The sequence below is a fragment of the Sminthopsis crassicaudata genome, chromosome 3 (genome assembly GCF_048593235.1).
Source record: "Sminthopsis crassicaudata isolate SCR6 chromosome 3, ASM4859323v1, whole genome shotgun sequence".
Taxonomy (NCBI): domain Eukaryota; kingdom Metazoa; phylum Chordata; class Mammalia; order Dasyuromorphia; family Dasyuridae; genus Sminthopsis; species Sminthopsis crassicaudata.
The window spans coordinates 626,661,916-626,682,439 of record NC_133619.1 but is presented as its reverse complement, the minus strand read 5'-3'; positions in this window follow the sequence as shown (position 1 = coordinate 626,682,439).

Genomic DNA, 20,524 nt, shown 5'->3' with positions numbered 1-20,524 from the left:
AAGATTAATGAAGCAAATAGCTCAAAGGTTTCCAATATGTAATACAATTTCTCAAGGCTAATTTAAATATTCCAAATCAAAAAAAGGAGGGGAGGGAATTGACTATTGTATTTCCCCCCCCCTAGATTTGTCTCTTTCATATAGAAATTGGCACTTCCCCCAAAAGGGCTTCATACTGCTAAGTTTCCATTCTCTTTAAACAACTTGAATCTCCTCCCTCTCCCCCTGGAGGATGGATGTAAGCTCCCTGAGGACAGGGCTGTTTCAGTTTGGGATTTGAATTCCCCAGCTCCTAGCCCATACTTAGTACATATTAGGCACAATCTAAATTCAATTTAATTGAATGAAATGGATGCAAGTTTAGAAGGGAAATTATTGAATTTGGAATCAGAAGAATTCAGTTTAAATCTGGATATACTTCCTTCCTGTTTGATCTTGGACAAATTATTTAGCCTCTCTCAACAATGGCAACCTTAGCCATAAAATGAGGGGGTAAGACCAGATGATGCTCTATCCAGCTCTAAATCTCCAATTTTATGAATTAAATTCAAAAGCACACACACACACACACACACACACACACACACACACACACACACACACACATACACAAACCACATCACCCCTTTATAGAGAAGCCGGTTCCGTTTGCTGGTAATTCATGATTCTTAGTGATTAAAAGGTCTGCTCCCAAGGGCACCTGGAGCTCCCACCATGTTACAGCCTAATGGTGAGCTCTGCCTCTGCCACATTTTGCACATTGCTCCCACCTTTCAGGGTTTCATCGGTGGATTGGGCAAAGGGATGAAGCTGTGATTCCAATGTGTGGGGAACTCCTTGAGGAGGATGTAAAAGACGTCTTTAGAGGATTGTCCAAAGCACTGAGAAATCAAATGGCATTCTGAAGATTACACAGTCATCGGTAGACATCAAGGGCAGAGCCAGATCCTTCTAAGTTTGAGGTTGGCTCTTTATCCCCTATATCCCACAGTCTCTCATCTTATAAATGAATCAAAATTGATTTTTTTGATAGTTTCATAATTCCCTAAAGGATACAGACACTCCAGCAAATTGAAGATTGGAATTCACTCCTCCTAAGTACACTGAGATGTCTACTCCTGGAACAAAATGGGAATGGAGGGAAAATGGGATGGTATGAGAAGAGGGAGAGAGAAAGAACTGCTACTCTCTGTGACAGTCCCTAAGAGCCTTTCCCATGGCTCCTTCCCCAGTCTGTTGACTGCCAAGCACAATCTATGTGATCTGTGCCCCGAGGACCACAGCTGTGCACTTCTGGCAATATGCTAGGGCCCATCTGCTGCACAGGTATTAACTTCTCAACTCCAAAGCTGGAATTTTAATGTGTCTTTATTGTTTATCATGAATCATCATTCAAAGCTCACAGCTTAGACCTGGTACTGCTGTATAAAGAAAAGGAAACACTCAGTGCTTTCTAGCCACCATAGATACTCACAACATTATTTAGGGGTTTCATTTGACAAAGTAAGAAAACAACTTGGGATTTTCAAAGCTGAGAAATAGACACATGAAGCATCAGAAGAGCTGACTTCAAATCCTACGGCTACTACTAACTATGTGTTTCTGGAAAAGTTAACTCTGTCTCAGTTTCCTCATCTGTAAAATGAAAGGGCTAAAATAGATAACCTCTGACTCTTCTTGTAGCTTTAAATCTGATTCTTCTAACTTACCTTGTCTTTGCTTCCCTTTTCATAAAGGTAAAAACTGTTTGTCTTATTAGGTTGGTTTTGTCTGTTTGGGGAAGCTTTCTTTCCAATTTCTTCCCTTGTTAGATCTGAAACTAATCAGTGCAATGATGAGGCTTCTTCAAATTCTGGAAGACAGCTGGCCTGGCCCCGCTCCATCTTCTCTTCTCCTTGCTGACGGTCTCCTGGTCCTATAACTAATTAATTCATTCAACAAGCATTTAATAAGCTCCTATTGTGTACCAGATACTCTGTAGAGGTAGGGATAAGAAGAAAAAATTAAGCAACCCTTCCTACATATGTGTATACACACACACACACACACACACACACACACACACACACACATATATATATATATATATATATATATATATATATATACACACACATACACTATATATGTATAAATATATATGAATAATATGTGGATACATTACATATAAAATATTTACAAAATTACAAAGTACAAACTTATTTACACATACAAATGTGTACATGAATAAAACAAAATTATGTACATAGGGATGTATTAACTTGGCATAGAATTTAACCCCCTTCCTATCTTCTCTAAACTCTTTTGGATATTTTTTAATTTGTCAACATTCCCTCAGTTAGAATGTAAGTGACTTGAGGGCAATTTCTGACCAATTATTTTTAATATCTGATCCAAAATGCCTAGCATGGTATCAGCTTCATCATCATTATCATCATTTATATAGTATTTTGTATACATTTTCTTGTTTGATCCTCATAACTTTAGGAATAAATGCTAGTATACTCTGCATTTTACAGATGAAGAAACTGAGGCATACAGAGGTGAAGTGACCTACTCAAGGTCATCCAGCTATTTCAGACTGAGGATTTCCTGGTTCCAAATTCAGAGATATATACGTCAGACTATCTGTTCCACTTAAAGACTGATTTTCTAAAATGATACACCCAGAACTGAAGGCAGAGGGACATAGAAGAAAAGAATGATCAATAAATTTAAAGTCAAAGGATATTTGGAAAGAGTTCTTAACTTGGGAACTGGGAATTTGATCTTTTTTCATGTATTTTCATAGCTTTCAATACAATTGGATGCCTTTGTAATGGCATGTATACATATATATGTATATATTTGTTTAATGCATTTAAAATATAGTGCCAAAGGAAGCTAAGATAATAACAAATTTCAAGGACCTCTGCTTTAAAATTTCAAATCCTATTTCTACCACTTTAGGCAAGTCATTTCACTTCCTAAGCCTGTTTCCTCTTCCACAAAATGAAGGGTTTGGACAAGATTGGCCTCTGTCCTTATTACCTTCCTATTTATCAATGTTCTAGATGTGGGTGGACTGACCTCAGCAAAGTGTCATGAGACTGTTACTTTCCCCCTTTATCATTCTTTGCTTTTCTTCCTCCCTTTCTTCCTTCCTTCCTTCATTTTTCTTCCTTCCTTCTTTCCTTTCTTCCTTTTTCTTTCTTCCTTCCTTCCTTCCTTTCTTTCTTTTTGTTTTATTTCTACTTTCTGATTTTCTTTCTTTGTTTTTTCCTTGTCTTCCTGTCTTTCTGTATTTTCTTTCTTTCTTCTTTCTTTCTTTCTTTCTTTCTCTCTTTCTTTCTTTCTTTCTTTCTCTCTTTCTTTCTTTCTTTCTCTCTTTCTTTCTTTCTTTCTTTCTTTCTCTCTCTCTTTCTTTCTTTCTCTCTTTCTTTCTTTCTTTCTTTCTTTCTTTCTTTCTTTCTTTCTTTCTTTCTTTCTTTCTTTCTTTCTTTCTCTCTTTCTTTCTCTCTTTCTTTCTTTCTCTTCTTCTTCATCTCTCTCTTCTCAACTTGTCTTTCTTACTCGCACACAACAACTTCAACAAGCACACAATAAAAACAATGGAACATGAGGAGCTCTACATAATTCAGGATAAACAGCCAGGGCATCTGTCTACATGCCAGGGAGCTAAGTAATGACAGGTGGTGTGGGAAACTACACAGAATGCCCTGGAGGGGTACAGAGGATTGACTGGGAGTGGGCAGAGGAAGAAGAGGAAGGAAGGAAGCATGCTTTTCAGGATTGCCTGGTGGATGGGGGTGTTTGCATGATCACCCCATTTGGGAAGGTCATTTTCCAGCCTCTCAGCTGATACATAAAATGACCTTTTTCAATCACCTGTGCCAGACACCCCCCCCACACCAGCAGTTTATCAGGGAACAGGAGATCACTGCACAAAAAAAAAAATCCACAACCATAAAAAGCTCACCTATCAGCTCAGTTTTCAGGGGAGCTTACTGAGCCATGTCTAAGAGAGTAAAGTGTAGGAGGGAGAGAAGAGAATAAAGGGTCTGCAAGGGAAGAGAGAGACGCACACTGAATATAGAAGTGTCTGGGGGTGGCTGTGTTCCAGCTCTCAGCCCAGACAAGGGGGAGGCTCAGAGAGTTGCACTCCAGCTTCCTCAGGCTCATCCTCTTCTCTTCCCCTCACCCCCTCCCAAAGTGACAGCCCCCTTTCCTCCTCATCCTCTCCTCTGCTTTCTCCCTTCCTGAGTAACTCTACCCTGACTTTGCAAATGAGTGGGCATCACATACAACCTTTCAAAGAGACAGAAGACCTGGGCACGCCACACCATTGCTGGGCAGGAAAACTTTATCTTCTATTCACAGGCCCCCTGCTGCCACAGACCACTGTCCTGCCCATACCTGGGACCCTATTTGATACACCTGTCCCATTAAATTTTCTAGCAACCAAATAAAATTCTAACAACAAAACTGAGAAAAAATTAGGCAGAGAAAGTAGCCAAGCTACCAGTCCATCAGTTCTTCACTGCCTAAAGCCCCAGTAGCCATTGTCTATTGCTATAGTGGTAAATCAATGCTTAATTGTTAAATTCATCCCCATTTTAAGTTATTATCATATGTGCTTCAGTATGAATGACTTTCTTTGCTAAGAGTGGGCTTTTAGAAATATATCATGTGCTAGAAGGGGCATTAGAAACCAGTGAATACAAATCCCTTATATTACAGAGAAAGGAACTTGATCAAGGTCACCCAAGCAATAAAAGACAAAGGCAGCTTGTGAATCAAGATCCTGACTCCTGACCCTTATTCTATCCACTATACCACGCCACCTTTCAAGAGGAGCCTGGCTGCATAATGGGTAAGGGGAAAGGGGAGACATGTAAAGAAAAAGCAGGAACAGACAGGAAGCATAGAGAGAGGGAAAAGTTAGAACTTTCAGCCTGAGATTACAAAACTATAAGACTTTCCTACCAAACAATGTAATTCAAATCACAAGTATTTGTCAATGATGCACTTCTTGCTGAGCAGCCACAGGGACTTCTGCAGGATTCAAGAGAGACAGAGGAGCAAGGGAAAAGAGGTAAAGGAGAAAGAGGAGAAAAAGAGGAGAGCTGGGGGCAGGGGAGAAAGGAAGTCAGAGACAGATTCAAAGGCCCGATATCGGCCCAAATTTCCATAGCAACATTCTCTGTGGTAACAAAAAATTCAAAATAAAGTGGGTGTCCATTGAGTGGGGAATAACTGAAAAAAAAATCTATGGTAATGGAGTGGTATCATGCAGTAGGAAAAAAGGAACATGAGGAATTCTAAGAAAAATGGGAAGATTTCTTTGAAATGATATTGAATGAAATCAACAAAATAAACAATACTATAATAATGCAAGTAAAAAGGGGTTGGTCCTGGGACAAAGTAATGTATACATTTTCAGCCAAATTATGAGAGAAGGAGAGAGGGAGGGAGAGGAGAGAGAGTATGAGAGAGATAGAGAGACAGAGAGACAAATATGGAGAGAGAAACAGAAAGACAGATTCAGATATAGAGACAAAGAGACAGAGAGAGACAGAAACATACAGAGAGAGACAAAGGCAGACAGAGAGACAGAGCTAGAGAGACAAGAGAGACAGAACTAAGAGGGATTTAGTGGATAAAAAATTTTAAAGTATATTCTCTACTATGTGCCAGGGCAGTTAAGTGAGTGGGTAGAATTCTAGGCTTGGAATCAGAAAGACTCCTCTTCCCAAGTTCAAAACTTACTTCAAATACTAATCGTATGCCTTGAGCAAGCCATTTAATATTATTTGCCTCAGTTTCATTGTCTATAAAATGAGCTGAAGAAGGAAATGATAAATAATTACAGTACCTTTGCCAAGAAAACCCCAAATAGGATCAGGAAGAGTCTGACAGGACAAGGCAACCACAACTTTGTTCCAGGTTTTGTGTTGAACATTCAAAAAGAGGATACAAAAAAAAGGGCAAAGATAATCCTTATTCTGAGATGACAGTCTAATAGAGGAGAAAACAACAATCTATATGCAGGATAAATGGGAAATAATTGACAGAAAGAAAGTGCTACAATTAAGAGAAGTTGGGGAGTTTCCTGTAGAAGATAGGACTTGAGTTGAAATTTAAAGAAAGCTATGGAGATTAATACTCAGAGCAGAAGTCAGAGAGCATTACAAGGACAAGGAAGGAAGGAGGGAAAGATGAAGGAAGAAAGGAAAGAAGGAAGGAAGGAAGAAAAGAAGGAAGGAAAGAAGAAAAGGAAGGAAGAAAAGAAGGAAGGATGAATAAAAGCACTCTGACAGCAATCCTTTTTTTCTGTAACTTTTGAATATTACTTGTATTGATAGCTTGTTTTATGTCATCTAGATTTCTCCATACCTCTTTTTTTCTGCTTCCTACCAAAAATTCATCACATAAAAACAAAGAATCTCTTTTTGCAAAAAGGAAAAACAAACAAAAAAAATCATCAAAATAAATAAATATATAGGAAAAATCTGACATTATATAATGTTCCAAACTCATCAGGTCTTTGCTGCAAAAGGTCAGGCTTGTTCTTCATAATTTTCCCATACTCATTTTTTCTTGTGATTATTATTTTCATTTACAATTTTATCAATATGCATTTGTTTTCTTTACTTTGCTTCACTTTTCACCAGTTCATATGAAGTTTCCCATACTTTTCTGTGTTTACCTTTTCTTACAGCATAGTAGCATTCCATTACATTTGTGTGTTACAATTTGCTTGGCAATTTTACAGTTGATAGGTATTTACTTCGCTTCCAATTCTTCGCCATTGCTTACAGATATGCATGTACATGTGCACATGTACGCATATGAATGCACACATACATGCAGACACCACAAAGTTGCTATAAATATTTTGGTGTATATGAAAACTTGCTTTTTATTCATGGCCTCCTTGAGGTACTTACCTACCCTTGGAATTTTTGGATCAAACGATATGACCATTTTAGCCACATTATTTGCATAATTCTGAATTGCTTTCCAGAATGGAATAATGAGCTGCAGGTGCACCAACAATACATTGGTGTGCCATTCTTTTCAGAACCCCTACAATATCAACTATTCAAATCTTTTGGCATTTTTGCTAATTTGTTCGATCTGAGATGAAATCCTGGAGTTGTTTTGATTTATAATTCTCTTATTATTAGTGATTTGGAGAATTCTTTCATACAGTTTTTATTAGTTTGTGATTTTTCATTGCTTGCTGTCTTGAAGACTGAGGAGATGATGGAGGGAAAAACTTTGGAACATGATCTTGCAAAAATGAATCTTGAAAACTATTTTACATGTATCTGGAAATACTACTACTGAGGAAAAAATTGTTTAAAGTATAAAAAAAGTTTGTGTTCTTTTCTTTTTGAGCTCTACTTGTTTCTATCTTTTGATGACTTGCCTATTAGAAAATCGCCTTGAGACATATTTTCCTGTTGTCTGCATGTCATGAATACAAAATTCTTAAACAAGAAATTTATATTTTTCTCATTTTACCACTTTCTTCTTACCTTAGATGCATTTTTTTCTGAAAAAGCCTTTCAATTCCATATAATTTAAATCATACATTTTATTTTTTATAATTGCCTCTCCTTTTTTTGGCTAAGAATTCATTCCCTACCTATAGCTATGAAAAGCCTACAATGAACACTCTTCTGTTTTTTTTTAAGATTTGATCTTTAATTCATTAGATTTCAAGCTTTTCAAGAACAGAATCTTGTCTTTTGCCTTTCTTTGTATCCCCATAACACAGCACAGTGCTCGGCACGTTATAGAAATGTAAATACTTATTTACTGACTTCAGTATTCATATAGCATATCCATTTTAACAATTTTATTGTGGAATATAATGCAGTTAGTCTGTCTGAGCCAAATTTCTGCCAAGTTGCAGTTTTCCCAGAAGTTCTTATCAAATAAGTTCTTTTCTAAGTAATTTATGTTTAGGGCTTTATGCATCACTATTATTATTATCCTTATCTTACTCCTCATCATCTTCACTTTGCCATCTTTTTTTTTTATCATCATCACCATCCCCATCATAGTCATTATCATATTTTATTGTCACTTATAACCTTTTTAATTAGCATCTTTCTGATCATCAGAGTTGACTTCATAGATAAAGAGATAGATTCAGAAAGGACAGGGTCACAAAAATAGCTTGAAACAAGATTCAACTCCGTCTTTTTGATCCAAATGTAGCTTTCAAATGAAATAAATTCTTATTCCAGCTTTGGGATAAGTAGCTCCAAAAATCAAAATAATGATAATGGCTAATATTTACATAGTACTTTAAGGATTGCAGTGTTCTCTCCCAAACCAGCCTGTGAAACAGACAACAGGAGTATTGTCCTTTCAGAGGACAAAAGTAGGACCAGCGGTAAAATTTGCAAACAGGTAGGCTTAAGTTTGATATAAGATTTCCTCAAAAACTGAGTTACCTAAAAGTAGGCCATTTCATGATAAAATGAGTTCTCCCTCACTGAATATCCTCAAGCATAGCTGATTTGTGATCTGTTAAGTTTGTTGTTGTTATTTAGTAATTTCAGTCATGCTTGATTCTTCATGACCCAATTTGGGGCTTACTTTAGCAAATAGTTTGTGATTTCCTTCTTCAGATTATTTGATAGTTGGGGAAACTGAGACAAATAGGCTTATGACTTGCTCAAGATCACACAGCTTGGTAAGTGTCAAAGGCCAGAGTTAAACTTAGGTTCTCCTCACTCCAGGCCAGTGCTTTATTCATTGTGCCACCTAATTGCCCTAGAGAATTCTTATTCAGAGAATTAACAATATGTCCTTTTCATCTCTGAGAATGTGATATTGGGAATGATCCTAGACTTTCCCGTAGTTAAAACATGAGTTATGAGGGCAAGAATTCTAGGTATAGGGAACAGACAGTGCAAAGACAAGGAAGTGGGAGATGAAGGGTCATATATGAGAAGAAACAAATAGCAAAGACAAGGAAGTGGGAGATGAAGGGTCATGTGTGAGAAGTAGCAAAGAGATGTCGTCTAATCCAAACTAGGGCAGCTAAATGGAGAGATAGATAAAGCACTAAGACTGAAGTCAAGAAGAATTATCTTCCTGGGTTCAAATCTGGCCTCAGATATTTAGCGGCTGGGTGACCCGAAGCAAGTCACTTAAATTAAGCCTGTTGGCCTCAATCAGAAACAACAAAAATGAGTATAGTATGTGTTGCTTTACATTCAATCTCCATAGTTCTCTTTCTGGATGCAAATGGTGTTTTTGATCCAAAGTTATTAGGATTGCTTTGGATCACTGAACCATTGAAAAGAACCAATTTTTTTCATAATTGATCATCCCACAATCTTGTTATTATTGTGTACAATATATTCCTGGTTCTGCTTGTTTTGCTCAGCATCAGTTCATGTAAATCTTTCCAGGCCTTTATAAAATCAGCTTGTTCATCATTTTTCATAGAACAATAATATTATTCCATTACTTTCATATACCATAATTTATTCAGCCATTCCCCAATTGATGGGCATCCACTCCTTTTCCAATTCTTTGTACCACAAAAAGAGCTGCTACAAACATTGTTTACATATGGATCCTTTCTCCTCCTTTATGATTTCTTTGGGTTACAGAAGCAGTAATGGCCCTGCTGGGTCAAAGGGTAGGCGTAGTTTTATAGCCCTTTGGGCATAGTTCCAGATCATTCAATTAGTTTTTTAATTGCAGCTAGAACACCAAAGTCTTCACTCCCATAATTGTGCTGTTTCTACTTAGCATGGTTGTCTCCATCACCTAGTTCTTTAAGCCTGCATTTTTAAAAATCATTTTTCTCGTTTTCATCTGTGATTTCATTAGCAAAGGGAATTGCTGATGTGGAAACTTCCTCTGCAGATCAGCAAGCTTTCTGTAATTTATGATCATAGACAGCTGTCTAGAACACTGAGAAATCAAGAGACTACTCCAAAGTCTCATAGCCAGAAGGAGTTGGAGGGGAAGGTGGAGGATACAAGCATTTATATAAGTACTTCATCTAGTGATAATATAACTTTTGATCTTCACACAACCTTGGAAGGTATTGTTGTTATTCATTGTTTAATTCATGGCCATCTCTTTGTCACCCATTTATGGTTTTCTTGTCTAAAATATTGGAACAGGTTGTTATTTCCTTCTCCAGATCATTTTACAGATGAGGAAACTGGGGAAAACAGGATGAATTGACTTGCTTAGGATCCCAAAGCTAATTATTTGTCATTTTCTTCTTTGGCTCATTTTATAGATGAGAAAACTGAAGCAAACAGGGTAAATTGACTTGCCCAGCATTATATAGCTAGGGATTTTCTATTTCTTTCCTAGCTCATTTTACAGAAGAGAAAACAGAGGGAAACAGGTTGAATCTTCTTGCTTAGGATTACACAGCTAGTGAATGTCTGAGGTCAGATTTAAGCTTAAGTTTTCTTTATTCTAGGCCCTAAATTCTATCCATTTTGCCACCTAGCTGCCCTCAGAAGAAATGGAAACATATTAAATGACTTTTCCAAGATCATACAGATCATAAATCTGAGGCCATATTTGAACCCATGTCTTCTTGACTCCAGGCCAGGTGCTCTATCCACTGCTAATGAGTGATCACTGGTAACTTCTGAAAGAATAGTTTCATTTTGCCAAGGTAGAAAAACAGATGGCAAGTGACTGAAAAGAGAATATTTGTAGAAACTTATATAGACTAAATTTGCAAAGAGTTTGGCTAAAAGGGGGAGGTAAGCTAACAGATTATAGCTTGAAGGGAATACTAGATCTAAGCAAGGTTTATTTTGTTTTTTCAAGATAGAAAAGACTTGGGGATATTTGAAGGCAATAAAGAAGAACCAGAAGACAAGGAAATGTTGAAGACCAGAAAAAGAAAGAGAATGTTTGAGTTTCCTGCTATAGTTCCTCTGAGTTTCTTGCCTCTTTCTTCCAAAAAAAAAATCCTTATGTTTATTTTATTTTATTTTTTATTATAGCAAGTTTATTCATTTTTACTATCCAATGTTTTATGAATCATGTTGGGAGAGAAAAATAAGAGCAAAAGGGAAAAATCATGTGTTAGGATTACTAAGTGAGAACTGAGGTTGTCTGGATAGTGACAAGGTGAGAATTCAGGTTTTCTGGACAATTACAAGGTGAGAACTCAGGTTGACTTGATAGAGGGGGCAAGCTCATTGGCTGGGGTGGTTCTTCCCAGAAGCCCTTGCATTATCCCACACCCATTCTCTGGGAGGATAAAAGAGACAGCACTGGGCGCAGAGAGCAGATCGGCCTGGAGAAGGATAAGAGCTGGAGGAGATTCAGAGCCAGGATTAAAGAGAAAGACTCTGCATTGCATCAGGCTTGACGGGGCTCTCTGCAAGAAGAAGAGTCACTTCTCTGGACAAGAGTTAACAGCAACTGCCTGGAGACAACGGTTCACTACAGGAAGAAGAATCTGTCTGAAAGATTTGAGTAGACACAGCAGATGTCTTCCCAGAGAGCGATCCAGCAGCTTCTGGAGACGACAGCACGCTACAATCATGGAGAGATTTTAAAAAATAAAAAAAGAAGTGAACATAGCATGTGTTAATTTGCATTCTCCTTAGTTCTTTTTCTGTATGCAGATGACATTTTCTGTGCAAAATCTATTGAAATTGCTTTGGATCACTGAGTGGCTGAAACATTAAGAAGAAACAAGCTTTTCATAGTTGATCATCACACATTCTTACTGTTATAATACAAAGTATTCCTGGTTCTGCTTATTTTGCTCAACATCAGTTTATGTAAATCTTTCCAGGCTTTTATATAATCAGCTTCTTCATCATTTGTATAGAGCAATAATATCCTCCCATTACATTCATGTACCATGACTTGTTCAGCCATCTCCAATTGATGGACATCCACTCTTTTTCCAATTCTTTGTACCACAAAAAGAGCTGCTACAAACATTTTTGCACATGTGGGTCCTTTTCCCTTCTTTATGATTTCCTTGGGATATAGACCCAGCAATGGCCCTCCTGGGTCAAAGGTAGGCAGAGTATTATACCCTAATAGGCATTGCTCCAGATTGCTCTCCACAATGGTTGGATCATTTCACAACAATACATTTTTGTGCCAGTTAACATTTATCATCATCTTCTCTTGTCATCCTAGCCAATCTAAGAGGTGTGTGAAGTGGTACCTCAAGTTGTTTTGATTTGCATTTCTCTAATCAATAGTAATTTAGAGCATGTTTTCACATAACTATAAATGGCTTTAATTTGTTCATCTGAAAATTATCTGTTCATATCCTTTGACCATTTAAAAATTGGGGAATGACTTGTATTCTTATAAATTTGACACAGTTCTTTATATATTATAGAAATTAGAACTATATCAGAAATATTGGCTGTAAAGATTTTTCCCATCTTTATACTTGTTTCTATTGTGTATATATATATATATATATATATATATATATATATATATATATATGTATATATATATATATATATATATATATTATATTCTTGTTTCTATTGCTTTTTTTGTGTAAAAACTTTAGCCATTTCGCCTTTCATAATGTTCTCTAGTTCTTCTTTAGTCATAAATTCCTCCCTTATTGAGAGATCTGATAGGCAAATTATCCCTTGTTCTCCTAATTTCTTTATGGTAGCACCCTTTATGCCAAATCATGTATCCATTTTGACCTTATTTTGCTATGTGGTGTGAGATGTAGGTCTTTGGCAAGTTTCTGACTTATTATTTCCAGTTTTCCCAGCAATTTTTCTCAGATAGTGAAGTTTTGGGAGTTATCAAATACTAGATTGCTATAAGCCTTGAATATTGTGTTGTGTGTATCTAATCTATAGCCCTGATCCACTCCTCTATATCTTAGCCAATACCAAATGGTTTTGATGACTGCTGCTTTATAATATAGTTTTAGGTTTAGTACTGCCAAGCCACCATCCTTTGTATTTTTTCATTAATTCCATTGATATTCTTGACCTTTGGTTCTTCCAGATGAATTTTGTTATTATTTTTTCTGGTTCTATAAAATAATGTTTTGGCAGTTGTTTTGGTATGGCACTGAACAAGTAGAACTTTCCTCCTTCTTTTACCTTTGTCCCTAGCATTTCTGCCCTACCTTCTATCCTTTTCTTTTCCTCTTTCCCCTCCTACTTCTTTATAGGATTAGATAAATTTCTATACCTAATTGAATGATTAAATTATTCCCTCATAAAGCCAAAACTAATGAAATCAAGCTTCAGACAATGCTCTTCCCCCTCCCTTCTTTCCCTCAATTGTAATAGGTCTTCTGCACCTCTTCATGTGAACTAACTGTCCCATTAGACCTTCTCTTTCCTCTTTTTCCAGTAGAGACCTTTTCCCACCTGTAATGTCTTTTTCTTTGTTGTCATTACATCAGAGACCATTCACAACCATACCCTCAGTCCATGTGATGCCCCTTCTGTCTGTCCCAGTGACAGATACAGTGTATATATATATATATATATATATATATATATATATATATATATATATATATATATATATATATAGTTTTCCCATCTAGGAATGTAAACAGTTTTACTTTTAAATATATGTATTTTCCCTTGTTTACCTTTTTATGGTTCTCTTGAGTCCTGTGTTCGTAGGTTCAATTTTATGCTTAGTTCTGGTTTTATCAACAGAAATGAATAAAAGTCTCTTACTTCATTGAAGTTTCATCTCCTTCCCTTAAAGATGATGCTGAGTCTCCCTGGGTAGTTAATTCTTGGATGTAACCCTATGTCCTTTGCCTTCTGGAATATGGTATTTGGCCCTCCAATCCCTTAGAAGCTGATAAATCCTGGGTAATCCTGACTATTGCTCCTTGATATATGAATTGTTTTTGTTTGGCAACTTGCAGTATTTTTTCCTTAAGATAGTTTTGGAGTTTCACAACAATGTTCCTTGGGGTTTTCTTTGTGGGATCTCTTGCTACAGGTGATTAATGGAGTCTTCCTATGAGTATGCCCCCCTCTGTTTCTAGAACATTGGGGCAGTTTTCCTTAATGATATCTTGTAGAATACTATCCAGGCTCTTTTTTGGTCATGACCTTCAGATAGACCAATAATTTTTAAACTGAATCTTCTGGATCTATTTTCCTGGTTGTCAGTTTTGCCAATGAGGTATTTCACATTCTGTTTCATTTTTTGTTCTTTTTAGTTTGTTTGGCTGATTCTTGTTGTCTCACAAAGTCATTAGCTTCCATTTGCCTTGTTCTAGTTTTTAATGTGTGATTTTCTTCATTTATCTTTTTATCTCTTATTCCATTTGGTTTATTCTACTATTTAAGGAGTTGTTTTCTTCACACAATTTTTTCCTTTTCTTTTCCAAACTGCTGGTTCTTTCACACATACCTCTCATTTATTTTGTCATTTTTTTTCTCTTCCTCACTTATTTGCTTTTTGAAGTCTTTTATGGGCATTTCAAAGAAGACCAATTTATATCACTCTGATATTTCCAATGTGGAAACTCCTCTGAGTTTGTGTTCTGATCTGCCCTATCACTATAGTAGCTTTCTATGGTCAAGTCTTTCCTGTTTCTTGTTCATTTTTTTTCCTTTTCTCTTGGTAATTTTATTTATTTTTTTACTCTTTTTTTTTTAAACTTTTAAGGTGTCAGTGTCACTGTTCTAAGCTTCCTATGCAGCTTTGAGCCTTAGCTTTGAGCACAGGAGCCTCTTGGATTTGTAGGGGGTAGCTTTGTTTGCTCTTTTTAGGAAACAGCCTGGTTTCTACAAGTTTGCCTCCTGATCTGGGTGTGGAAGCTGCCCCACTGATTTACTCCTCTACTGAGCCAGGATTGAGGGTCTTATTTGTTGGTTTGCTGTGATTAAGATCCTCTCACCTACTTTCCCAGAGTCTGTCTGACCTGGGTTGAACACCTTTTTTACCCCAGTGAGACTGACCTTTCTTAAAGTTTATCCAGCCTGTCTGGAGCTGGAGAGTAGTTTCATTCCATCAGAATCTGTTCAGAGGCTTGGTTTCATGTGGATTTCAAGAGAAACTGGGAGAGCTCAAACAGCTTCCTGACTTTATTTCACCATCTTGGCTTCATTCCTTGAAACTCCAGGCCAATTAGTTGTACACAGTATAGATCCTTGTGTCTATTTTATATAAATGTAGTACATATGCATATGTTTATATGCTGTTTCCCCCAATACAACATAAGTTCCTGTAGAAAAAGGTATTTCATTTTTCTCGTTATGTCTTCAGCACTTAGTAAATAAAGTGTCTGGCAAATAGTAGATAGTGAAAACGTGTTAGTTGATATAAAAGACTGATTTAAAAGCACTTTCAATTTTTTTCTCATTGTGTATGGTAAATAATCAGAAGTGAATAGGACCATTCATATGGTGAGAGTATATGATATCTGATGGATCAACTACCAAATAAATTGGTAGCTGATGGGGTGCAACTTCTAGAAGAAATACAACAGTAATACTGAGTTCCCCAGACTTTAGGAGTGATATTGTTCTAACAATCTGTTTGTCAATAATTCCAGAGTATCCTTGCTTTAGTATAATATAATATAGTATATTCCTAGAAACTTCCCTGACTGCCAGATAACAATCTGTTGGTCAGTGATAAAAGGGTTTCTGAGACAAATAATAAATTGCATACCAGATCACTGTTCATTTCGATCTCTGGATCATAAAATTAGCATATCAATAACATGAAGAACCAGATCTCTCTGTCTTTTTCTACAAATTTGTTTGCTAGTTCTTGGTTCTTTGCTAAAATCTGTTTTGAATTTAGCCCACTTCAATTGATGTTACAATTACAATAAACATTTCCCCTTGACTTTCAGATGGGTTCAAATCTGCAAATTCTTTTGAAACACCTCACAACACCAGTCTATGACCCCAACCCTTGGGGGTCCCCTTTTGAATTTCAACAATAGCCATGCAACTTCTAGAGAAATACATAATAGCCCTTAACCTCCTTCATTATTCCTTTATAGTATAGTAATACATAGATAAGAAACACACAGGATAGGGCAGTATGAAAAAGTTTTGATCTCCTATTGGAGGGAACTATTCATCAAAGATAGCATAAATACCTAAATGTTTTATAATGCCTCAAAAGGTAAATGAATCAAGTGTGCTATTAAATTGTAGTTACATGAGTTTGAGGGATAAAAAAGTTGAGCAATCCAAAAGGATTGGCTATAATATAGGGTGAAGCCCTAGGCAAGGGAAAAGGAAAGAACATTAATATTACATTGACTATGTGCCAGATTCTGTGTTAAATGTATTATAAAGTTATGTCATTTGATTCACAAAATAACCCTTATTATTATTAACAAAATAAATTATTTCCATTTTACAGATGAAAAAATTGAGGCACAAAGGTTAAGTGACTTGCCCCAAATCACATAACTAGAAAAAGTCCAATGTTGAATTTTAACTCAGATCTTCCCTACTCCAGGCTCAGAACTAAAGAACTAAAGAATAAAAAGCTATTCACTTGGTTTATTCATTTTGTCCTCTAGCTACTGTAATTGCAGTATACAGCCTTTAATTTAAACTCAAAGCTTTTCTCTTTGATTTCATCAAAGTGACTCCCCCTCTCTGGACTTCCCCATTTGTAAGATGATGGGATAGATCATTCGTTTTTGTTATATTATTAACCAATTATTAATTAGGATTAATGCTTTTGCTATCACTTCATTCCAAGACCAGTCCTGGTAGACTAATCAGTCACTGAAAGTCATTGCTGATAGCTGAAGTGCCCAAATTCTTCTAGCACATACCCTTGAACTTGGACAAGACCCCACCCAACTAGAAGATCTTACTTCTGTATGAGTATAAACAGAATATAATCTGAGTGAATTCTGGCTCCAAAACTTTAAGCCCAGGCCCTTGTACACCTCCATTTGGAGTTTAGGGTAACCCAATTCATGAAAGAGAAAAGCAACCAGAGAGCTCTGGGTAGAGATGGATTCACAATGCTGGAAGCAGTTGAGTCTTTTGATTAAGGTACATTCTCAGCAGGAGGAGTTGAATACTTTTATTTCATCTTCTCATTAATATGCCCATTCCTTCATTAACTGCTTACTAATCAGGGTTGATTTTCATCTGTTGGGAGGAGACACCCCCTTTTAAAAATTATATTAAGGCATTCAGTTTCTCCACTGAGTATATTTGGTTTCTATCACTATCAATTTATTGATCATCAGCTAACCTAATTAATAAATTAAATATTAATTGCCCAATAACAATCTGTGAGGCTTTTCACTCATCTCAATGTGGGAATTAGACTAGATGATTAAGAAGGGATGGGATACTATGCCAGCTTAAGATGATGTCACTTTATTAAATTAAGTCAGTTTACTTGGTCATTGCTCCTCACAACTCTACATGCCAAAATTGCCATTATGGGGAGTTGAAAGATGCATTAATGGGATTTTATAGTGGTTCATATGGAAAAGTGGGGACTATCATGGGATGGATGAAATAGAACTTTCCCAAATCCCCCAATAGGGTGGCTATGGGTCCTGCTGACTCTCAGAAAGAGGATATTTGTCACTGACAGAGGCAGGAACTTGCTGAACTCCATGAATGATGAACATTTCTCACTCTGCCCACACACCATTAATCTAGTGGCAAACTCCAGCCTGGGGGAAGATGGGAATTGAATGGACATTTTCCCAGTTACTTTTATCACTGGCAGCTCATTCAACTGTCTGTATCACATATCCCCACTTGCCTTCTGGATGAAGGTCAAAATGATCACCTAAAATCAGGACATTTGGGAAAACCAATAATCTGGGATTTCTTCTGAAGGCTCTAAGTGAGAAATTGGAAGGATGACTCATCCCGGTCTGAGTTTTGTGGGGTGAAGAGATGTCATAAATACCACATTCTCCAGAGTTTGACTAAATAATTGATTTCTATTTGGTTGGATACAGGGGTTCAGTCCATAAGAAGAGTGCAATACAAATACAACATTTATTAGGTGCCTGCTATAGACAGAGAACTCTTCTAGGTACAGATAATGGTACTCTCTACCACCCCCACTACCAAGCCCCTAAATTAGTTTGATTTTATGTTTCCTATATTTCCTATTTACTTAAATGTGTATATTTTAATTCCTTCATTAGTTTGTAAGCTCTGAAAATAGGACTTGTCTTTGCATCCTTTGTGCCTTACATAGTACCTAGAATTTAGAAAACAATTTTAAATTGCTTTGAATTGAATTGGATTGGATTATAAAAGAGTTTAGTTCATAGCTTCAAAGAATGTCGTATTTAAAATAGACTAATTCATCATCTGTATAAATAGAAATCCCCTTGGTAAGAATGTTCTGCAATTAAAAAAAAAAACAGTTCCTGATCAAGGAGTTTTTAGGGTAGTAGAGGGTTTGTTAATACCAGTAAAAGTGTATATGAAAGTAAGAATCATTATGAATCTAGATGCCTTCTAAGTTCTATCTTGTGCTAGGAGAGGATGAGAAATATAAAAAAGTATAAGACACCATTGCTGTCATTAAATAACAGAATTTTGATGGGAGTAGGGGGAGAGGGGACAGGCAAGTGCAGAGAAGTAATGTTAAAAGGCATTTATTATTTACTATTTAGCAAAGGAAACTAGGTGGCGCTATAATGGATAGAGCACTAGAATTGAAATCAGAAGATTCATCTCCCTAAGTTCAAATCTGGCCTCAGACATGTATTAGTTGTGACTGACCCTGGGCAAGTTTCATCATTTTATTTGTCTCTGTTTTCTCACCTGTAAAAATATCAACAGAAGGGAATGGCAAACTACTTTAGTATCTCTGCAAAAAAATAAAAAATCCAAATAAGATCAGGAAGAGTTAAACATGACTGAAAAAGATTCATAGTCACTTTTTAATTCCAAGACAGAAGGCTACACTAACACACAATGACATCAGGAATAACAGTAATGGCAAAAACAATTCACATTTCTCTAGTAATTAAGTGTTGTGAAGCATTGTTTTCAAGGTTCTGCAGGAATCAGCTAGCAAGTATCTCCTTTTGCAGATGAGGAAACAGGTAACTTAAAGGGTAAGTTGTAACGTGCTCTCCTGGCAGTTACAATTACTAGTCTGTCCTAGACCCACCAGAGTACCTTTGACCACTGTCCTTTGCAGTGTGAGCTCTACCCGGCTCGCCTCCTCTGAGGCCTTCTAAGGTCTCTGGCCACAATCTCTTGAATCTATAGCTTAATAACCGGTAGCGCACTCAAGAACAACCACGTGTAATCTTAAAAGCCTTTATTATACCTACTCACATAATGCCCTAGCTGATGCCCTGACTTGTTGGTTCCCGAGTGAACACCTGGTCAGAAGACCCAGGTGTTCACTACCAAAATCCTTACCTCTTTCGGCTACCCATCTTGGCTTGGCCACCCAGGTTAGGAGCCAGGGTGAACAGCAGGAGGTTAAAGAGAGCGGTTGCTGCCTGCAGTGGGCTTATATAGGGCCTGTGAGGTCACACACACAGCCAATCAGCGAGAGAGTCACCCATTACAAAACTATCTCAATATGGCCAGGATCCCGCCCAAGGGCAGTCCTAATATCCACAGAAATTACTTCTGGGCCTCAATCCCGATGCACTGTGTCCGCCCATTTAAAGGGCCCTTACAATTCCCTTTCTCTTGTTTTGCGGGAACCGCACATCTCACCAAGCTAAACTTTTAGCACCAGCTATAGTTCACTTGGTCCATGAGATGACAGAGTGTTATGCCCAAGGAGGTACAAAGCAGCAGATCAGTAAACAGAAGTATGACAATGAGAACCAGGCTCAACAGTGGCCCAAATGTTCAACCCATTCATCAAAGTCATACTCGAGATAATAGGCCAAAGAGATTGGATGCCAATGAGGTAGGATGTCAACACTGAGGTGGGAAGTCAACAAGGTAAAACATCACAATTCTAGTTAACAAATATCAGTAGGTAGGTTGTCACAATTCTAGTTACATTTATCACAGTTCTAGACCAATTCTAGTTTCTTACAATTTTCTGTTGCACTTTTCACACTCCTAGAACAATTCTAGCTTATCACAATTCTCAATTGCACTTTTCACAATCCTAGAGCAATTCTAGTTTATCACAATTCTCAATTGCACTTTTCACAATTCTAGAACAATTCTAGCTTATCACAATTCTCAATTGCACTTTTCACAATCCTAGAGCAATTCTAGTTTATCACAATTCTCAATTGCACTTTTCACAATTCTAGAACAATTCTAGCTTATCACAATTTTCTATTGCACTTTTCACAATCCTAGAACAATTCTAGTTTCACAGGTGCACATAAGCAGTCATGTCCAGTAACATTGTCTCAATAACAATGGCAGGTGGGTGTGTTGGTTTTTCACCCACTAATTTAAAAGCATAGTCCTTCAATAGAAAGCATAGGGCAAAGCCTCTTCCCAGGCCACCATATGGCAAGTGGCCACAGGAGAAGCAAGCAGGCCCATTGTCCATTTACAGTCTTTATATTGCGTATCACCCAAAACAGTCCATTTCAGCT